Here is a 22248-nt window from a genome sequence, read left to right on the forward strand (position 1 = left end):
TGGTTTCAGCAATCATTTCTCATTTCATTATACACCTCTTCTCTTTTTCTTCTTTCACTGGGAATCAATTAAAATGGTCAGCATAGCTCTGAAATGGCATTTTCTTTGACATTACAGAGGTACATCCTCACCAACGCCCGAATTTCTTTTCTGACCGAAAGCATTCATCTCTGTTTATTGGAGAGTTCCGCCACCCCCCTCCCTTCTGGACTCCCCTTCACGAAAACATATTTTCCATCTTACTTTGGAAAAGGAGGGTTTGCTTTGCTGAGTTTTATATCCTGCTCAGTGGGATGTTCAAAATATCTGATCATGTTCTCTCTTTACAGTGTAGAAAACGGTGCTTTTAATGAATGGTTGGCTCAAAGGACAGGTAAAGGTTCAACACACCAATCTTTGTTACTGGGGGACGGATGGGAGTCCGACACCTGACCCCAAGCTCTGGGTGCGGGCCCTGTCTGGGACATAGAGGTGGTTTATTGAAGTCCCCTCATTTTGCAGTGGGGAAACTGAGGCCCAGGGGTTTCTGCACGTCTGTGCCCTTTCTCCCTAGTGCACGCTTATATCTGTGACTAACGCTGTTTATGTGCGTTTTAGTTCGCTACCAACAGCGAGCTCTGGTGATGGCGAGAGAAGCTTTCCCACTGCACAAAAACTCAACTCTCAGAAAGAACTTACTTTCCAGAGGATAACTGAAGATGGTCTTATCATCCCTCTTTGAAATGTGAATTTTCATTACATGGCAAGGCCTCTTAATGAAACACAAACTGGAAACGCTGATCAATAAAAAAGAAATAGGTTCTGCTAATGTCGGGGGTTGGAACGTTCTCACTCTGTATTTTCTAGATCCTTCCACTTTTGCAGAGGGGCTTTTAAACGTTTCCATCTTAGTTCTGAGAGAGTTGGGGATCCGGAAGCCACGTGCTGTGTGACGTTTCTGCCTCTCTGACATAAATCCTCTCTTTCCACTGTCTCCTTGCCAGTTAAAAGTGACCTCTAGCCACTGATGGCTTTTCCATCCATGATTGTGCCAGAAAAATGTGATTTTCCTGATAATTTTCCCTCTTCGTGGATTGGCTCGGCCCTTTCTTCATTTTCTTTGCCCTTAAGGCAATTTGCAAAAAGCCGTCTGTTGTTCTTGCTTGTTCTTAGGAATTGCATCAAGAAAAGATGCCGAATAACAGAGCCTTAGCAGTTTAGGCTTCATTCATTTATTCTTTCATTATTTATTTATGTATGAATACATGTGTTGGCTTACACAAACCATATTGACTCTTTAAAAATTATATATAATTTATTTACCATAAAATTCACTCTTTTAAAGTGTACAATCTTTTCTATTTTTAGGGTATTCACGGAATTGTGCAACCATCACTCCTATCTAATTTCAGAACATTTTTACTACTCCCCAAAGAAACTCCGTATCAGTTAGCAGCTGCCTGCCATTTCCCAGCGGATGGCAAACAGTAAAACAGAAAGTTCTCTATGGATTTGCTACTCTGTGGACATTTCATATAAATGGAATCATACACTATGTGGCCTTTGGTGACTGGCTTCTTTCACTTAGCATGATGTCTTCAAGGCTCATGCATGTTGTAGCATGTATCAGTCCTTTTCTCCTTTTTATGGCCAAATAATATTGTGCTGTAGGATATACTATATTTTGCTTATCCACTGATCAGTTGATGACATTAGGGTTTGTTTCCACTTCTTGGCTTCTGTGAATGAATAATACTCACTTGTGGACAAGTTTTTGTGTGGACATATGTTTTCATTTCCCTTGGCTATATGTCCAGGAGTGGAATTGCTGGGTCGTGTGGTAATTCTATCTTTAACTTTTTAAGGAGCTGCCAAACTGTTTCTCAAAGTGGCTGCACCAGTTTACATTCCCACCAGCAGTGTCAGAGGGCACGAGTTTCTCCACATTTTTGCCAACGCTTGTTACTTTCTGCATTAGGATTGTAGCCATCTCTAGGGGTGTGAGTGGTATCTCATTGTGGTTCTGACTCTAGGCTTTATTTCAAGGCCAGTCCACTTGTTCGCTGACCCTTAGTCACCCTTCTCTTGATCCATGATGTGAGAACTTGGTTTTGAGTATGCTTTCCTAACCCTGCATGGGGACATCTGATGTGAAAAGTACACGGATGTCCGTAGAGATGAGAGAGATTAATTGAAATTAGGGCTGTCTGCCCCCACACAGAGGGTACTCTGGGATTCACTGTCTCTGGGGTTCACTGTCCCTGGCTGGCTGGAATGGCCACCTCCTTTCCCTTCAGGCCCCCCTCTGCTCCTCCAGACGCACTGCTGTCTCACGACGGGCCCCAGAGTGAATCCTGTTTTGCGGTTGTTTACGACCACCCTTCATTCTGCTTTATGGTGGGTGGGCAGGTAAATGGTCTTGTGCCATGGAGGGAAGTGGCTGGTGGCCTTGTAGCCTCTTTGCTCCAATGTCCTTCTTCTGACACCTTCTGTAGCCTGCCAGGCTGGGGCAGTCTCAGCCAAGGACGGGGATCTCCCAGGCTCGTCTGTTCCTGCCTCAGATGGGCATCCCCCCTCTCCATAGGCCAGGGTAATAAAACTAATCACATCCTGCATTTATAGCTTGCAGAGGCTTTACTCACAGCTGCTGTCTCCTGGGACCCTCCCTCTCCCTCTGTAAGATCGATAGGGTGGGGAATATCCCCCACTCCCCATGAGGAAATTGCAGAATAGAGAAGTTAAGTGACTTGACCAAGGCCACCCAACTCATACAAGGCTAAATGAGGACTCAGACCCTGGTCGTCTGGCTCCCTGGACAGCATGTGTCCTGCTTAGCGTGTTGCTGGGGGCCTCAGGTGTGATGCATGGTTTCAGTATGTGCACTGGATCTCAGGCGACTCCATCCTCGCTTTCCGGATGCTTCTGACATATTGATGAACACCTAATAAAACTGCGAACTGAGAATGGTGCTGGGTGCCTGGGGCTGCACTGATGTGGGCGGGGGGAGGGAGATAACAACGGAAGGATGAGGTCCTGCCCAGTGCCATCACAGTATTGCTCTGTGTAATCTCTGTGGTTTCCACCACTACGAAACCCTCTTCTTTCATCCACACAGTCATTCACTCATTCTGTTGGTCTTTAGTAGGTCACATGGTAGGTCCTGGTCTAGCCATTAGAACTGCAGATATGGGCTCTATTCTTTTTTTTTTTTTTTAAGATTTTTTTATTGGGCTTCCCTGGTGGCGCAGTGGTTGAGAGTCCGCCTGCCGATGCAGGGGACACGGGTTCGTGCCCTGGTCTGGGAAGATCCCACATACCGCGGAGCGGCTGGGCCCGTGAGCCATGGCCGCTGAGCCTGCGCGTCTGGAGCCTGTGCTCCACAACGGGAGAGGCCACAACAGTGAGAGGCCCGTGTACGGCAAAAAACAAACAAACAATCAAAAAAAAAAGATTTATTTATTGATTTAGACTGCACTGGGTCTTAGTTGCAGCACACAGGATCTTCTTTGCGACATGTGGACTTCTTAGTTGCGGCATGTGGACTTCTTAATTGTGGCATGTGGACTTCTTAGCTGCGGCATGTGGGCTTCTTAATTGAGGCATGCGGGTTTCTTTGCTGCGGTATGCATGTGGGATCTAGTTCCCTGACCAGGGCTCGAACCAAGCCCCCCTGTATTGGGAGTGTGGAGTCTTACCCACTGGATCACCCGGGAAGTCCCTGGGCTCTATTCTTAAAGAAGTTGCCATCTACTGGGGAGACCCACAAAGAAAGGACCCACTGGATCACCAGGGAAGTCCCTGGGCTCTATTCTTAAAGAAGTTGCCATCTACTGGGGAGACCCACAAAGAAAGGACCCACTGGATCACCAGGGAAGTCCCTGGGCTCTATTCTTAAAGAAGTTGCCATCTACTGGGGAGACCCACAAGGAAAGGATTATCATAAAATATGATCGTTTCTAGATGAAGGCTCAGGGGCAATAGGGAAGAAGAAATCTTGACAATCTGCCAGAGATGGTCAGGGGGAGGCTTCCCTGAACAGGTCTGAGACTTGAGGGCCTTAAAGGGCCATCATGATTTTGCCCTGGAGTCTGATTGTGGGGTGGGCAGCAGGAGGGGGTGTCCAGGCAAAAGAGAGGCATGGGTGAATGGACTGAGGCATGTGGAATTTGGTAAATAAGAGTCTGGTATGCTTTAGAATGTACGAGTACATTAGTTTTGCTGGGTATAAAAAAAAGAGTTTGGGAGGGAAGTGTGTAGGGGGGAGTCTGGAGGGAAGGTGAGTGGGAAGGGTGAGTGTTGTGGTGAGGGCCTGATACCCATGTGTGTCATCCTGTGGGTGGGGCGGGAGTGGTGCTCCCTGTTCCCTGAGGTTGAAGGTGAGCCCTAGTTACCTATTTTTTTTCAGCTCCTTTCCAGTCCCTAGCCCCTTCTGTTTACCGTCAAAGTTCAGCGAGAACTCTCACAAACAGTGCCAAGAGACTCCGACTGTGAGAGTATGTGGCCCAGCATGCAAGGGGGGATTTAGGGCGGAGGAATCTCCTTTGCTAGAGAGACGGGTCCTGGAAGGCTGGAGGAGGGTGTGACAGAGCCTTTGTTGTGCAAGGGCAGCTCTTATGGAGTGTGAGTCTTCGGGGCAGGGAAGTTCTAGTGAGGTACATGGAGGGAAGGGGTCTTGGACTCTGAATTTGGCCTGTGGTGGGTTTTTTTTTTTTATAATTTTTAAATTTATTTTTAAAAATAAATTTATTTATTTTATTTTTTGGCTGCATTGGGTCTTTGTTGCCGCACGCAGGCTTTCTCTAGTTGCAGCGAGCGGAGTCTACTCTGTTGTGGTGTGCAGGCTTCTCATTGTGGCGAGCAGGGGCTACTTTTGCTGCAGAGCATGGGCTCTAGGTGTGCGGGCTTCAGTAGTCGTGGCACATGGGCTCAGTCAGTAGTTGTGGCTCGCCGGCTCTAGAGCGGAGGCTCCGTAGTTGTGGTGCAGGGGCTTAGTTGCTCCATGGCATGTGGGATCTTCCTGGACCAGGGCTCGAACCTGTGTCCCTTGCATTGGCAGGTGGATTTTTAACCACTGCGCCACCAGGGAAGCCCCCTGGCCTATGGTGTTTGAGTTCTACCTTCACTGCTGGACAGTAGTTTCCATTTTCAGAGGAGTCACACTTTTTTTTTCCCTTTCCTTCCTTCCTTCCTTTTTAAAAAATTGTAGTAACATATGCATAACATAAAGTTTGCCCTTTTAACCATTTTTGAGTGTACAGCTTAATGGCATTAAGGATATTCACACTGATGTGCAACCATCATCCCCATCCATTTCCAGAGGTTTTTCATCTCAAACTGAAACTCTGTACCCATTAAACACAAACTCCCCCTACCTCATATAAGTGGAATCATACAGTATTTGTCCTTTTGTTGACTAGCTTATTTCCCTTAGCGTAATATCTTCAAGGTCCATCCATGTTGTAGCATGTGTCAGAATTCCATTCCTTTTGAATAATATTCCACTGTATGTGTATACCTACATTTTTAAATCTACTCAGTGGACATTTGGGTTGTTTCCACCTTTTGGCTATTGTGAATAGTGCTGCTATGAACATGGGTATATAAACATCTCTTTGAGTCCTTGCTTTCCATTCTTCTGGGCAGGTACCCAGAAGTGGAATTGCTGAATCATACGGTAATTCTGAGCCACAGTTTTCTGATCTGTAATATGACGCTTCAAGGTACTGAGGTGACTTAAATTTGATAGCGGGTACAAAGTCCTGAGCATGTACCTGGCTCATGATAAACGTTAAGTCCCTTCCTTCCTGAAAGGCCCCTTCCATCCTTTCCTGAAAAGTTTACCTTTTAAAACAAAAGCCATTGAAACTATTTTGATGAAAAATTTCTCTCCAAAGTTAGTGCCCAGTTCCTTCTAAGTGGAGGAAACAGAACGTAATTTAACCTTGCTTTATGGCCCAGGGTTATTATTTTGAGTCCATGTCTTAGCACTGTGCTCACCTTCAAAGTGGTGGGCCTTTGACAACCCCCACAAATGGTCTCTAGCTGTTGGAAATATTTGTCTCTGTTTCGTCATTCTCTGCCTCCTCCCTTCCTGTCCTCTCTCACTTCCTGGTGCTGTTAGTGTACCTGACTGTGGTTGTCACCCTCCCTCATTTAAGTTCATATTTCAAGCCTTCCTTCTGCTTGGGGACCAGATGATTGAGATCCTCATAATTCTGTGAAAGTAGGAAGATACAGACCCTGAACGAGAATCTATAACCACCCCTCCCAAGGGCAATTTATTTTGATTGCATGGAGGTCCTTTATGGACATTTGGTGGAGTTTGAGTGAGGGGGTCAATGGCCAGATTTAGATAGTGAGGTGTCATTGCCTCCGGGAAAGTCACGCCAGGGAGGAGGTGAAAGCCAGGTGAGTACTCTGCCAGGACTGAAGGGCAGGTGGCCAGCTTCCATCTGGACAGTCTCAGAAGGCTTCCTGGAGGAGGGTGAAATGGACCTAGTTGGGGAAAGAGGAGGTGAAGAAATGTGTGAGAGAACCTGCCTCCCTCCTATTGAGAATCAAGGGAAGCACAGAGCTAGGAAATGGGCCACTGGCGGCCCCTCAGGCTCCAGGGCCACCAGGCTTTGAACACTTCTTCACTGTAGGACCGATCATCTGACATCTGACCATCTTCATCCTAATCCCCTCACTTGTCAAGTCTGGCATTTACCATAGGAAATATTAGCGTTGTCTTCATTTGGTCTCTTTTGGTATCCGATATCTTATGTGTTTCCCAAAGGCATTTTGTTCAGTTGTGGAAAATGTGTTGAAACTGCTCTCTCTTTGCCTTGAACCTGCATCTCGCATGAGGTCTCTGGGCTGTGGAATTTGAGCAGGAGCGCTTGGGCTGGCCCAGCAAGTACTTCAAAGTCTCCCTTCCTGATGAGTAAGGAGCCAGAATGCCAGTTATTATCACTGTTATTTAACATTGTTCTGGAAGTCTTAGCCAATGTAATATGACAAGAAAAATAAGAAGAAGTAAAACTGTTGGAAAGGAAAAACAAAATGACTGGTATTTGTTAGATGGTTTACCTTAAATATTCACAGGAATTAACTGAAGAAGATATTGGCTCTAAGAAGAAAGTTTATTAAATGACCCAGTATAAAAATATGTATTCAAAATTAATAGCCTTCCCATATAACAGAAATAACCAATTGGAAAATACAATTTAAAAATCCCATTCACAGTAGCAACACAAAATATAAAGTAACTAGGAATTACAAGAATACATTTTTATGTTTTGGTCCTAAGAGAAGACTTTAATAAATTTTAAAAAGTGCTATGTTAATGAATAGAAAGACCTAATACTTTAAAGAAGCAGATTCTTTAGAGATTAATTTATAAATTCAGTGTGATTCCAACCAAAACTTCAAAATGTGTTTTGTTTTTGTTTTTGTTTTTTTTGGACACCTGACTGAAAGATTCTGGAGTTCTGGTGGAAGAATTAATATGTAATGAGAACTAAGAAAATTTTTTAAAAAGCATAATGAAGAAGGGGAGGAGACCACTACTGGCTTGATATTTAAAAAAATATAATAATTTAGGTGGTATGGTACTAGCTCCAGAAGAGACACATACATCAATAGGAAAAAAAAAGAAAACCCATTAAGTGCCAGCTGTATTTAAGTATTTAGTGTATGAAAAAGATAACATTTCAAACTCATGGTGAAACTATAATATAGTTGCAGTATTATGCTGGAATAGTTAACTATTTGAAAAACAAAGAAGAGTAAGTTCCTCAAATCATGTGCCAGAATATCTTCTAGATTTGGGGTTAGAGTTAAATTTAAACAACAAAGTCAAAAAAGAACCAGAAAAAAATACAGCCAAAGAGTCATAGGAGATATTTCATCAAAGGCAGAAATCAGAAAAGATGGAGACACTTGACTGCGTAGAAACTAAAACCATTATCAGAGTAAAATAGTTAAAAGAAAAACAAGAAGTAGGAAATTTTATTTACAATATATATATGACATAGGGTTGATACATTTAAAATATGAAATCTTAACATTTTAATAAAAAGATGAATGCTTTAATAGCAAAAGTAAAGGGTATGAACGAGGTATTCACAAAAGAAGACATAATTCTACCACTAAATTTATGCAAAAATATTCAACTGAAATATTAATAAAAGAAATACAAGTTAAAATAACAACAAGCTAAGTTTTTGTCTACTAAATTTTCAGATGTTAAAAAGAGTTCTAACATCCAGTGTTGTGGTGAAATGGGCACTCATAGACTGCTGGCAGGTGTTTACATTGGTATGGCCTTTCTGGAGGACAGTAAGGCACTATCTAACAGGAGCTTTAAAAACTTATGAGCAAAAAATATTCATACCCCTTGACCCAGAATAATCTATGTGCAAGCATTTAGTTCTTTGTTTCTTTCTTTTTTTTTAAATAAATTTTATTTATTTATTTTTGGCTGCGTTGAGTCTTCGTTGCTGCGTGCGGGCTTTCTCTAGTTGTGAGCGGGGGCTGCTCTTTGTTGTGGTGCGCAGGCTTCTCATTGCGGTGGCTTCTCTTGTTGTAGAGCACGGGTTCTAGGTACACAGGCTTCAGTAGTTGTGGCACACGGGCTCAGTAGTTGCGGCTCGCGGGCTCTAGAGCGCAGGCTCAGTAGTTGTGGTGCACGGGCTTAGTTGCTCCGCAGCATGTGGGATCTTCCCGGACCAGGGATCAAACCTGTGACTCCTGCACTGGCAGGCGGATTCTTAACCGCTGCGCCACCGGGGAAGCCCAAGCATTTAGTTCTAAGGATGTTCACTGCAACATTGTTTATGAGAAAAAATTAGAAACAACCTAAGTGACCAAAATAAGTGACTGGTTAAATTATGGCCGCTTCTAGGACAAAATATTACGGAGTCATTAAAATCCAGTGTAGGAAATATTTGTTAATATGGATATGTTCACAATATATTGATGGAGAAAAGCAGGCCTTGATCACTGTGTCCAATTTGATTCTACTTTTTTTTTTTAAAAGTTTAGTGAAAAAAAAGAGTTTAGTGAAGTACAATTTATACTATAAAATTATGATACTATTTTCATAAAGAATATATATGTGTGTGTATAAGTGGGTAGGAATAAAGATTTTATAGGCACACACCAACATATTAATAGTGATTTGGGGTGACGGAATAATAAAATTTTTTTTCCTCAATTTTTTCTGGTTTTCCAGGTTGTTGGCATTTAAGTGCTTTCACACTTAAAGGAGTTTTATAAAAAGAAAATTCCCTTGGAGCTGTCCTTTTCATCTGGGTTGCTGTCTCTTACCCCTGTCATTCCTGGGAAGGAAGAGAACATAATGTGAGGAAGTATTTGAATTTATGTACAGCCGTGTGGGTGGTCTTTGTGTAGGACCTGAACTCTCCACCATCAACACAGTTATAAAGTGTAATTAAGGCTCCCTGAACAACTGGGTCCCTTATCAAGCTTAGACCTTGTTGTCCAGATACACTGGCTGTTAGTCAGAGTCTTATTAATCGGGGGAAAAAAGACCCATTGAATAGCCAGCCCTCAGCCCCAAACGGGGAGCACATCATGGTACAAGGGCCATGGTTCAGACTCCAGAGATGTTATGTTATGTTTTTGAATTCAGTCCAGGTTCCTAGGAGGAAAACACCCATCAATTATGTTAGCTCTAGATAGATCCCAGTCAACATATGACATCGCCAGCTCTTATTTCCCTGCCCGCCTTTATTTGGAGGGGATGCACGGAGAATTGTGCAACGTTGGAATAAACAGAATAGAGCCCAAATTCCTTGTGCTTTTGTTTCTGGGTTGAGCTCCAGTCTGATAGCTGCTGTTTTCTTCACCATAAACAGTGAGGCTGTGTCATAGCAGCTTTGTACAAGGGAGGAATCATTGTTCAGTTGCTAATTAGAATCCAGTGTTTACCACAGTTCTTGTTTGAACTAGGTGCTCTCGCCTTTATTATGTTATTTGGTGTGTGTCCGCACGTGATGTCGTGCATTAGAGTAGGTGTGAACCTCACACTACTTCAGTCCATATTTTCACGGGAAGATTATTGTCATTAGATCATAGGGTTTGTTTGTTTATCTACTTCAATAGGAGTGCAAACCTGACCCTGTTTGATGAAGTTGCTCGTTGTTCTTTCCTGTTATTGACAATGACCTCGGGCTGGAGCATTTTGACATAGTTCTTCACATTACGTATGTCAGTACGTATGTGTCTGTCGGTCTGTAATTAGGAAGCTGCAAGTCCTTGAGGTTCTCATCTGGTTCCCTTCCCAACAAGGAACCAGCAGGAAGGAAAACAGACCCAATCTTAGCACGTGAAAGCCTTGTGGTGTGACTTTTATTTTTTCACGATGTTCCGAACAGCCCTGTAATCTCTTATTTTTGGCAGGCCAGTTCAGAATCTGTGGTCTGGTAGTCCCAGGCAACCAAAAGCTGAGACAAACAGAGGAAGTGTCATTACTCACATGTTTCCCCAGCCACCTCATCTTGGCCTGACACAGCCAGCTGCCACCCCTCTTCGAGGTGGAGCTGTTCAGAGCCGAGTCTGCCCTAGCCCCAGACGGAGACCCTTTTGGTTGTCCCCCCAACCCCTAGGGTCCCCCCTCCCTCATTACTTTCCTGCATGCTTTCCATAATTTGTTTCTAGTCTGGAATTTATTTATGGCAGACTTTGTGGTGAAAACTGGGAAGTCTATTCCATTTTTTTAAAGCAGCCCGGAGTGGCACTTCCCTGGTGGTTCAGCCGTTAAGAACCCGTGCTTCCGGTGCAGGGGATGCAGGTTCGATCCCTGGTCGGGGAACTAAGATCCCACACGCACGTGCAGATTGGGTCTGTCTGTTTTTGGCTGTGCGGTGTGGCCAAAAGTCCACAGGAAGTAGGATAGGGAGCTCACCTCCTACCCCTCTGCCCCATCATACGCATGCAGGCACACATGCATGCATGCACACACATGCACAAGCATGAACACACACACACAGGCATGCGCATACCCTCTGGTCATCATCCTGGTACCCAGGGCCTTGTGTCTGGTAAAGGATGCTAGTGGAAGGGGGTGTGCTCAGGAAATCTGCCAATCCTCCGGGCCTGTGCTTCCACCTCTTAGGGAACCCACCTCCTGCACCTCCCTGCATGGAAAGGGAAAGGGGAGGACAAGGTCATGCATCCCAGCCTGGAGTTACCACAGCCCTTAGGGTTTTGAAAATACAAATAGTTTCAATATTCTAAAAGCCTGCCGAGATTCACACTGCAGTGATGTTTTCAGGGTAAGGTCAGGTTTCTTTGCTTGTGATCCGAATGACATGGACTCTGTTAATGATGATTAGTTTGTGTTTTCTGCTCTGCTTGGCCGTTTTTCTTGCGTTTGATTCTTAATGCAAATGGATACATTTCTTCATGCCTAAGACATTCCATTTGATAGGAAGATTGTTTCCATCATGCTGTCCCGGGGTTGGGAGCCAGGTGGGGAGGGTGATTCCCTGGGAGGTGAAAAGTCTATATTTATGTCTCTTGACAGAGGGTCTCTGTGACTCTTCCTGCTCTAGCATTTACTGTCTTTTATTTTACGACCCATGCCTACTTGCTGTATAAACAGGACAGATTTGTTTTGCTTGTTTTAGTCTTATTTAGTTTTATGCAGAAGACCGTTCAGCTAGATGAACACTTCAAAGTTCCAGTCCTTCCTTGTGGCACCGGGAACCTTCTCTCAATAATGTCTTTATCTGCTCCCTTCCCACACTCTGTTAACCCCTCATGGGTCCTCCACCTGACCCTGACCCCCCACCCCCCGCTCCCCCCTGCCCTGCCCCTGCCACCTGGCACACCAGCAGCCCTGAAGGGTGCCCTCAGCCTCCTAGATTCCGTGCCCCTGCGACGCCCGAGCCCTGACCCCCGTCACATTCTACCTCAAAGCACAGTCGAGCATATGGAGACTGCCTTTGCGCCAGGACTTAGGCCAAGCAGCCTTATATGCTCAAGATTATACTATTTTACTTTCAATTCACTTAATGAATGTTTGTATAAGACCGACTCTGCCAGGCCACTCGTATACGCCTTTTGGAAACACCATTTCATAACAACCATGTGAGGAGGTACTGTTATCTCCATCTCACAGGTAAGGAAACTGAGGCCCAGAGAGGGTGAAGGATCCTGAGTTGTATAGCTAGTGGGTGGCAGAGCCCGGGTGCCAACTTAGGCATTCTGACCCCAGAGTTCATGCTTTTGACCCCTATGCTATGAGGTAGCCATGGTTGCTATACTTATTTTGCAGATGGGGAAACTGAGGTAGGGGGGTGGGTGGTTTAAGTAACTCGCCTAAGGCCCTAGAGATAGTTAGTGGCACAGCCAAGATTCATCTCCAGACAGGAGAGCTTGGAGCCAGGGCTCTGAACCTGTGCACGCTCTGTGGGGTTTCCGGCACATTCAGCGTGGACAGTTATAGCCCTGGAGACCATTCCCACACAAAACTTACTGGTTCTAAAAACTTACTGGTGCTCTAACGTTTTTTTCATGAACACGAGTGTACATAGCCGGTGGAGTTGAGGCTCAGTTGTCCGACCAGGGCATTTGAGAGCCAGCCAGCTCGAGGGCCGGTGAAGTCCATGAGAATCCCCAGGACTTCAGACGGCTTAGAGGAATTCCAGGATCCAGACACGTGCGTAAAGCAAACTTTGTGTTTCTCCCACCGGTATGTGGGTGTGAGGTGCCATAAAGCTGGCTTGTCTCCAGGCTGAGACTCAGAATGCCTGTCTAATTACAGGAAACAGAGCCCCCTCCAGCAGTTAGCCAACGATTTCAACATCTCTTGGAGAAATTCTACATGAGCCTGGAGTTGGAAGCTTTGATTTCTAACGAGTTTGGCTGGAATTTTCACCTTTGGCTTTTCTTGCCTTCTCCCTGGGCCACGGTTTCATCATCCCGCTTTGGGGCTGCCACTTCCTATTAAGTGTCTGTCTGTCTGTCTGTCTGTGAGCATACATGGAGCTGAGAGAAAGCACAGCTTCGGTCTGTGCACTTGGGGCCCAGGGGCCTGGGCTGCGGCCCTGCCTCTGTCTTGAAGGCCTAACAAGGCGCCCTTAGGGGTATCATTTTAGGGCTCCGATTGACAAAGCTAAGAGCAGAGATAAGGGCACAGGAGAACTAAGAACTAAGATGGTGGCCGTAGCCATTTCATCATATCCTGGTTAAATTGTCAGTAACCTCTTTGTACAGCTGGTAGATCTGCTCTCTTATGTATTACTTAGTCCCCTACTTGGGTCTTGGAAGGTGGCCATTTATCTGAAACAGAGATGGCCTAGAATAGTGAAAAGAGCTTTGTTTTTTACTCCCTTAAATAGCAAGCAAATAAAGTGAAAATACCAGCACTGCCTGGGGTGACGTTCCGATGTGTGGCTAGAGGCGGTAGGAAGTGATGATGCTTTGGAATGCAACGTGGTCATCTGTATTATGAACTGTAGTAACTCTGACTCTAGGACCCTCTTCAGAGGAAACCATTTAACATAAGGTGAAAGTTATTTGCGTGAATATGTCCATAGAAACATTACGTATGAGAGAGGAAAATTGGAAGCGCTCTATAGGTTCAACATAGGAGAATGGTGAAGAAAGTTGTAATGGATTCTCCTTAGAATAGTTCCCATAAAAAATGGAATTACAAGGACTCTGAGACAGCGTGGTATTAAGAAAAAAGCCACAGTTAAGAGTGAGTGGGCTTTTGATTACACCCACATAAAACATATGTACATGACAGTTGTGGAATATGATATAGAAAAAGATGAACAGTTATGATTAGGATGGTGGGATTCTCGGTAATATTTTATCCTGTTATAAAACAAGTAAAGGAAACAGGACAGATTGTGGATTCAGACCTGGGATTAATTCTGGTACTGGTACAGCACTTTATGTGTCTTTAGTGACTTTTGAAACTTCCCTGGGACTCAGATTTCTCATCAGTAAAAAGATAGAACCATTTCTAAGGGTCTCTGGATCTGAACCTTATCGTAGCCATTAACAGTCTCTTTAAGTGGAGTCTGCCGGACTTGCTTATATCAATAAGCAATTAGTAAAAAAACTCGTGGGCAATTAGTGCCATCGTTTTGCACAAACCATGGAGTCCTTTAAGCATTCCTGGTGGTCAAGCAGTGCTGCAGATTTGTTGTCACCTTTCGCGCCTTGATGATGCCTTGCCTGCAGGCGCTACTCCGCACATCCACTTCAAGTGAGCGGAGAGCAAACCATCAAGTCCACAGAGGCTGGTTTTTGAAGTAAAGCCCCGTCTGGCAAAGTGACTCCACTTCCTTCCCTCCCCATGTCCACCGGTCGACTCTGGGGGGCCCCTCCCTGGAAGGTTGACCCACACGTTGTCTACAGATGGGCTATCAGGCTCCCCACGTCTGCTTTTGATGAGTCAAGGAGAGGATTTCTGCGCATCACTGGGTTGATAAATCCTCTTAAAGGATTTACACGTTATAAATGACCCTTCATTGCCACACGTAGATTTCATTAGCTCAGCCTTTGATCGTACATGCAAGGAGGCCGTGGGCAAGCTATACCAAGCCTCAAAGAAAAAGGTTTTACGAGGTGCTGACATTTTGACAAGCTCTTACCTGGCGCCCCAAATTGAATTTCAATGACCCACATTGGCTGTATCCCCTCTGCCCACCGGGTTCAGTTCATTAGCTGCCCACTTAAGTGAAACTGCATATGTTTTTGATGATAGAAAAGGGTTTAGGTTTGGGAAGTTGAGGTGCGTGCCATTCGTAGATATGCCAAGAAGGTGATGGTTAGTAAAGGCTGTCAAACAAGGCGGGTTGGGATTCGAGCTCTGCAGGCACGTCCCATGGCCCCCATTTCCTCATCTGTGGTGCAAGCATTGTGAACCCACCCTGCCTGCCTGGTTTGAGCATCACACAAGATAAGCATGTGAGAGCACTTGGTGAACCACTACAGAGCTATACCGAGGTGAGGTTGACATTGTGGATCTCAAATAAATACAAACAGTGGTATGAGATTACAAAATGGTATGACATTAGAAAATGATTTAACTGTCCCTTTCCTATTTAAAAAAAAATTTCTGGAGGCGTGTATATGTTTCCCTAAAGTGGGAAGCTTTGGTTATGCTTTGTGCTAAATTGTGAAAATGGAGTGAAGCCAAGAGGCCTTTCCAAGATCATCGTTAAAATCAGAACTAACACTGGGTTTGGAATCTGGGTCTTCTCTCTGCCCTGCTCCGCACCTTTCCTTTCTCACCCTCTGTCTCCAGCTCTGACTCCTGGGCTCCCAGGGTTACTACCTTCCAGCAGCCTGGAAGCAAGGGGGAACCTCATTCCGCCAGGCCCAGGCCACGGGAAGGGAAATCTGGTGGGCAGGGGGCATGGGCTGCAGGTGTGGGGAGCTCCAGGCGCCCACTTGCAGCTTCTGGATGGGCAGCTCTTTTGGGGCAGCAGGAGTCACCCTTACAGATGTTGCAGCATGGGGGTCCCACCTGCTTCTCCAGCTGCTGGTCACGGGGATTTGCCAGAGACTGAAGAGGGCCCGGGTCCCCAAATCCATCCACCAGTGAGTGCTGAGCCCAAGACACAGGAAGAGTTGAGACACAGGAAACTTGCAGAATGCTGTCTGGAAGCAGGGTCCGTGGTGCTGTGGGTAGTCACACTGAGGTGGTAGGGACGGGGCTGGGATGAATCTGGAGCATGTTCAGGCAGGGGATAGATAGGGGTGCAGTGGGTGTGAAAGGGAGGCTGGGACATGGGGCGTTGACAGCGATTCAGCCCTTTCCAGAGCTTGGTGGGAAGGACAGGGCAGGAAGAGAGCAGTAGCCCAAGGATGGAGCAGAGTCATTCCTATATGTACCTTTTATTTAATGTTGATTTAAAAAAATTTTTAAATATTTTTTTTAATGGACTTTCTTTTTATTTATCTATTTTTGGCCGCACTGCGTGGCATGTGGGATCTCAGTTCCCTGACCAGGGATCGAACCCATGCCCCCTGCAGTGGAAGCACGGAATCTTAACCACTGGACCGCCAGGGAAGTACCCTTAAGTGAACCGTTTAATGTATTTTTTTCCCAAATAGATTTTAAGTATTTCAGGAGCATGGTTTATTTCCTCCAAAGCTGGCTGATCATAAGATCACTTAAGAGGTTGTTTGTTTGTTTTATAAATACATTTTACTGGCTCCTGCCTCGGCCCTTATTCCCCCCAGATCTGGCTTAATGATTCTACCAGCGATCACTGGATACTGAACGGTTTCTTATGGCTCGACTTACTTCATATGAATATACTCGTTTAGTTTTAAAAACAAGATTACATTAAAGGAAGTTCGGGAAAGAGAGAAATTAGGGGATGACCCCAGTGCCTCAAGGTTCGAGCAGTTAGTCTGCCTGCGATTTTTTGGCTAATGACACAGTTCTCTTCTCTGTTTATTGAATTATTGAACTACTTGCTGCCCTTATAAGAAGTAAAGGGATAAGACGGCACTTTAATTCTCAATGAGCCACCCCTCCCGGCTGGCTTGTAAGCAGGAGTGGCTGAAGAGGGGCTCTGGAGTCTCCCATCTGGGGTCACAGTTCACCTGTGCCAGCTAAGGCCACGTTATGGCCCGCCTTCCAGAGTTCTGCCCAGGGACTTGCAGGGCTGCAGCCCAGGTGCCGTGACGTTGCTCACCTCCTGCAGGCCGGGCCCTCTGCCCCATGCGCTCTAAGTAACGTGAGCAGCTAACTCAACCTCACTGTCCCTCAGCTCCTTTAACTGAAAACTCAGGCCACCATGGCTCCTACTGCAGGGGTCTGGTGTGAGGATTGAGGGGGATAATCCGAGGAAGATGCATAGATTAGTCCTGGACACATGGGAAGTGCTTGATGAATATTCATTATTTTTGCCATTCCTCGCATCTTCAGAGTCTGTGAATTACACTTGAGTTTGTTGTTCCTTTCTTTGGCCAGGGCTAGCCTAAGGCTGGGGGCCCCTTGCCGGCATGCATTCAGGAGGGCTGGGATGTACCAGTCGCTGTGGTGAGTCTATATGGGGGATGGATGGGATTGCTGTGTGTGACAAGGACTTTGTTGGAGGGTAGGGGTCCTAAGCTGGGTGTGTTAGTTCGCAGAGTCCCATGGCTGGGCCCCTGGGAGGAAGAGTGGTCCAGTCCTCGAGATGGCCGAGGCCTTGCTTGCTAGAGGCATGTGTGATGTTTGGTCTCTCCTGTGCTTAGTGAGCGCCTTCTGTGTGCCAGTCTTCCTGCTTAATTAATGCTTTGGGGGACACAGAGAAGAGAATACGAATGGTAATTGGTCATGTCTGACCAGCACCTGGTAGACTACATCGTATTGAGCGCTCACAAAAATGCGGTGAGGTGCACTGTTATCGCTGGCTTGTAGATGAGAAAACCAGGCACAAATTGTTCTAGGGGCTTCCCTGGTGGCACAGTGGTTAGGAGTCTGCCTGCCAATGCAGGGGACACAGGTTCGTGCCCCGGTCCGGGAAGATCCCACACACCGTGGAGCAACTAAGCCCATGTGCCACAACTACTGAGCCCATGTGCTGCAACTACTGAAGCCCGCGTGCCTAGAGCCCGTGCTCCGCAACAGGAGAAGCCACTGCAATGAGAATCCCGTGCACCGCAACGAAGAGTAGCCCCCGCTTGCCGCCACTAGAGAAAGCCCGCGCGCAGCAACGAAGACCCAACGCAGCCAAAAGTAAATGATAAATAAATAAATTTACATAAGAAAAAATGTTCAAGATAGTTCTAGCTCTGAGGAAAATGCTTCCTTGCGTTGTGGGAGAAGCAGTATATTTGTGCAAGGCGAGTAGTTAGCCCTGGAAGCATGTGCTTTAGAGGCACCTTAATATTTCACAAAGGGATTTATGTAGGAGTTTTCCTTGTGAAGGAATGTAACTTTGTCTACCTGCTGGTCTTTTTCAGCGTGTTCCTGTAGCAGGCACTCTTCGGAGTAGTTCCCATATTGGCTCCTTTACACCTCACTAGAACTCTGTGGCTTAGGTACTAGTATTAGCCCCACTTTACAGATAAGGAATCTCAAGTCCACGGAGGCTGAATATCTTGCCCACAGTCACATGCTGAGGAGGTGGCAGGACTGGTCAGGAGCTCAAGCATTACCTCTCCTATGTGTCCCTCTCCTACCCCCAGGCATAGGTGCTTTCTCTTCCCTTTCTGCCTTTTTTCAGAACGAAACTGTCAGGCTGGGCTCCCCAAAGGCTCTTATCTCTCTACCAACAAAAGCCATTCCCTGCTGACTAGGGCACCTGGCATTTCGCTGAGTAGACGCCAGCCCCGAAACTCAGCGGTGGTTTGTGTCGTTATCTCCCTGATGGTTTGCTTTTAATTCAGGTCCATTAATTTATCTAAGATGGAAATGGGTGAGGCCAACGTGTGCATGCACACACAGTTAAATGCAGGGCCTGGAGAATGAGGCAGTGCCGATTCTGGAAGGGGAGGCTGGTGATGGGCAGTTCTGATAGTTTCAAGAGCGGCCCCAGGGAGCGCCGGCGGGGTGTGTACCGACTGCAGGAGATTCTAGACCTGCCCCTACAGGGATCTGTGTGTGAGGCTTCGGAGAGGCAGGGGGAGGGCCCGAGCGGGGACCCGGCAGGGCTGACCACCCCCGCATCTTTCTCCTGCTTTACCTGCTTCTCCCCCCAGCAGACCTGGAATGTTGTTCTTGTCCAGCCACCTCAATTCCAGAACCGGGACTGCGGTGGTGATTTTCTAGCATCTCTATGTGTTCCGAGTACGAAGGGCCCCGTGCAAATTGATCAGAAACACTAACCGCTGGCTTTTTAAAAATCTGGGGTCTTGGATTATGTCAGGGCTGACTTTCTAGGTGTGATGTTGTACTCAGGTTAGCAAGACATCACCCCTGGCTGGGGGGGGTGTCGCTGGGTGGAGGGTCTGAGCATCTGTCTGTATCGTTTCTTACAACTGCATGTAAATCTACAGTTACTATAAGACGTTTAAAAAATAGGGTCTTCTAAATACTACAAACTCCAAAGAGGTCCTAGATTTGAATTTTCCAGGAGCAGCATATTTACGTGGTGTTAACACTTTGCCGATATCCAATAAACGTAACAACAGGGTACCAAAACCACTCAAGGCAATAAAAAGGAATGAAGTGCTGATACATGCGACGGTGGATGAACCTTGAAAACGCCATGCTAAGTGAAAGAAGCCAGACACAAAAGACCACATATTGTATGATTCTTTTTATATGAAATATCCGTAGACACAGATAGCAAATTAGCGGTTGCTTTGGGCCGGGAGTAGCAGAGACGGGAGGGTGTGGGGAGGGGCAGTTGATGGCTATGGGGTTTCTCTTTTGGGCGATGTTCTACAATTAGATTGTGGTGATGGCTGCGTAACTCTGTGACGAGACTAAAAATTGAACAGTTGAAATGAGTGAATTGGCTGGTATGTGAATTATATCTCAGTCAAGCTGTTAAAAAAAAGTAGGGTCCTTTGACTGTTTTAAGAGAAGTTAATAACAGTCCTTTGGAAAGAGCTGATGTCTTCTAACTACAAGCACTTCCGGACGCTGGTTGGAACCCCTCAGTTCAGGCCGCCGTCCTGGGGCATCTTTTTGGCTGTCTCATAAACCAGGTTCACAGGCCTCCTCCTGAAACCACAGTGGTGTTTCCGATGGCTCATCCCGAGGGAATGAAGACTCGGCGTGTGCCAGATGTTTTGCCAGGTGCTTTCACACGCTTTCTTGAACTTCTTACAGCCCTGCACTCAACGGTAGTTGTTTCATGCCCGCGTTTTATATGTGGAGAGAGGAGGGTCCCAGGGAATATACACAGCAGGGGGGTGAAGCAGCAGGAGTCAGAATCAGAACTTGGGGTTCACCAACCCCAAAGGCCATCCTTTCCTGGTCCGATGCCAGGCTGGGTTGATGAGCTGTCCCTCACGTCTTACAAGAGCGGAGAGAAGTCAACTGTCAGGCAGAAGCCAGGCTCTCGTAGGGACAGAGGGCTTAGGAAAATCACCGGGGAAAAGGCCTGTGAGTTCCATGCAAGTCATTTCCAGGCTTTGTCCTCGGAGGAGAATCTCTGCTCCCTCCGGGAATGAGTATGATGCTCTGCCCTGTTCCCTGGAGCAGCTCTTCCCGGGAGAGCTTCTATTTAAAGAGAACTGTGGGAAAACATGTGGAGGCTTTTCGTGGACACGTTTCTGAGTGTCATTAGCCCTTGGAGGAAATGTGTTTATTTCCCTGAAGCCCTCAACTTTGCCTGTGTCCTGAGTTTTCAAGGGTTCATAACTCTAGGAGCTGCTTTTGGATATGGAGAGAACCAGATATTTTTGGTCAGTGGTAATGCTGTTGTGTAGTAAACAGGACCCTGATGGTAAAGTGGGCATGAGTGAATGGCGGTTTGGCAGAAGAAATCAGTGGGAAAAGATTTGCCCTCAGTTACTGATGCTCAGAGTGGAAGCTCCCAGGGAGCTTATTAACAGTTCAGGTTCTCAGGTCCCAGCCCAGACCTACAGAATCCGAAAGTCTGGGGTTGATGTCAAGGAACCTGGGTTTTTGGGGGTTTTTTTGCGGTACGCGGACCTCTCACTGTTGTGGCCTCTCCCGTTGCAGAGCACAGGCTCCGGACGCGCAGGCTCAGCGGCCATGGCTCACGGGCCCAGCCGCTCCACGGCATGTGGGATCTTCCCACACCGGGGCACGAACCCGTGTCCCCCGCATCGGCAGGCAGGCTCTCAACCACTGCGCCACCAGGGAGGCCCGGAACCTGGGTTTTAATAAGCTCTCAAGATAATTTTTATACACCCTGAACTTCAAGGAGCATAGCACCCGATGATCTTACCTATGCTTGGAGTTGAGCAGGAAAATCTGATTGTGTTCCCAGGAGGGCATGTCCTGATCTTGCAGGGTGGTGTGGGAGCTGGAAGGGAGCATTCATTCATTTGTTGAAAATAGGTATTGAGCACTTCTATGTCTAGGCACCCACCCCCTGCTCTGAGGGAGTTTACATCCCAGAGACAGGGGATGGGAGGGGGAGAATCAGAGAGTAAAGTACGGAAACGATGCAGAAACTACTACACATCGGGGTGCGACCCTGGGATGGTGACATTTAACCCAATCAGAGGGAGAAAAACGAGATGCCCAAGGAAAGAGCAAGGTGAATGGATTTCCAAAGAAAGAGCACTGCTTGTGCAAAGGCCTGGAGGTCGGGGAGTTGGGCAGGTCAAAGAGTGAAGTAAGGCTGGGGTGGCCTGAAGGTGGTGAGCAGGGGGTAGGTGGCAGAGATTATGTTGGAGAGATGAGCAGGGACCGGTCTTCAGGACCAAGAAAAGGAGTTAGAATTTCACTCTAGAGATGGTGGACAGCTACCAAAGGCTTTTCGGAGGAACCAAGAAAAGGAGTTAGAATTTCACTCTAGAGATGGTGGACAGCTACCAAAGGCTTTTCGGAGGAACCAAGAAAAGGAGTTAGAATTTCACTCTAGAGATGGTGGACAGCTACCAAAGGCTTTTCGGAGGAACCAAGAAAAGGAGTTAGAATTTCACTCTAGAGATGGTGGACAGCTACCAAAGGCTTTTTGGAGGAGGGCAGGTGATGAAACCAGGGGCGTGACTAGGGAGATACTGCCCAAACTGCGATTGCTACAAAGTCAGGTTTTCATCCGTTTTTTTTTTCTTTTTCTTTTTTCTTTTTTTTTCTTTTTGCCAGGGGCAGGGGGGACACAATTTAAGAAAAAAACTTGAAATCACTTTGTCAGGGTTTCTGTGTTAGTATTTTACAGATGGAACAGACTTGTATTAGAAGTGTATATGCTCATTGCTTTCGTTAGGTACCATTATATGTTATATGTATTACAATACCGGCCATGTATTTACCCATTTAATTACATATGCTACTACTTATAAAAAGTAAATTTTGTCAAAAGAAAATTCAGCCTAGGTGTCCGTATCTTCAGGCATACGAAGCCAAGCTCAGTTGATTACAGTCGAGCAGTGTCTGCAAGATTTGATCCACTTCAGAAATCTGAGCTCACTAGCATTGCCTGGACTGGCATTTTCTTAGCTGAGAACTGCTTCCCTGGGTGTAGAAAATCTAATATTCAGAGGAATGATTCATTGCTTTAGGCATCAAGAGTCCTGGGTTTTGTCTTCTTGGTTATGTAAGGTTGATCCAACCTTGGACACGTCATTTCAGTTTGTATTTCAGTGTCTATGTGCAGAGGATGAGTAATAATAATCATGGTAACTGGGCAAGAGCTCTTCAGGACCTAGGAGAGA

At 46.2% G+C, this 22248-nt stretch overlaps 1 protein-coding gene across 6 annotated transcripts in view; it reads left to right on the plus strand.

The window, feature by feature from the left end:
• Positions 1-22248, plus strand: part of DPYSL2 (dihydropyrimidinase like 2) — a 119226-nt gene that overhangs the window by 61558 nt on the left and 35420 nt on the right. The gene's annotated exons all lie outside the window — the stretch shown is intronic.

The sequence above is a fragment of the Neophocaena asiaeorientalis genome, unplaced genomic scaffold (genome assembly GCF_003031525.2).
Source record: "Neophocaena asiaeorientalis asiaeorientalis breed wild unplaced genomic scaffold, Neophocaena_asiaeorientalis_V1.1 scaffold523, whole genome shotgun sequence".
Classification (NCBI taxonomy): Eukaryota; Metazoa; Chordata; class Mammalia; order Artiodactyla; family Phocoenidae; genus Neophocaena; species Neophocaena asiaeorientalis.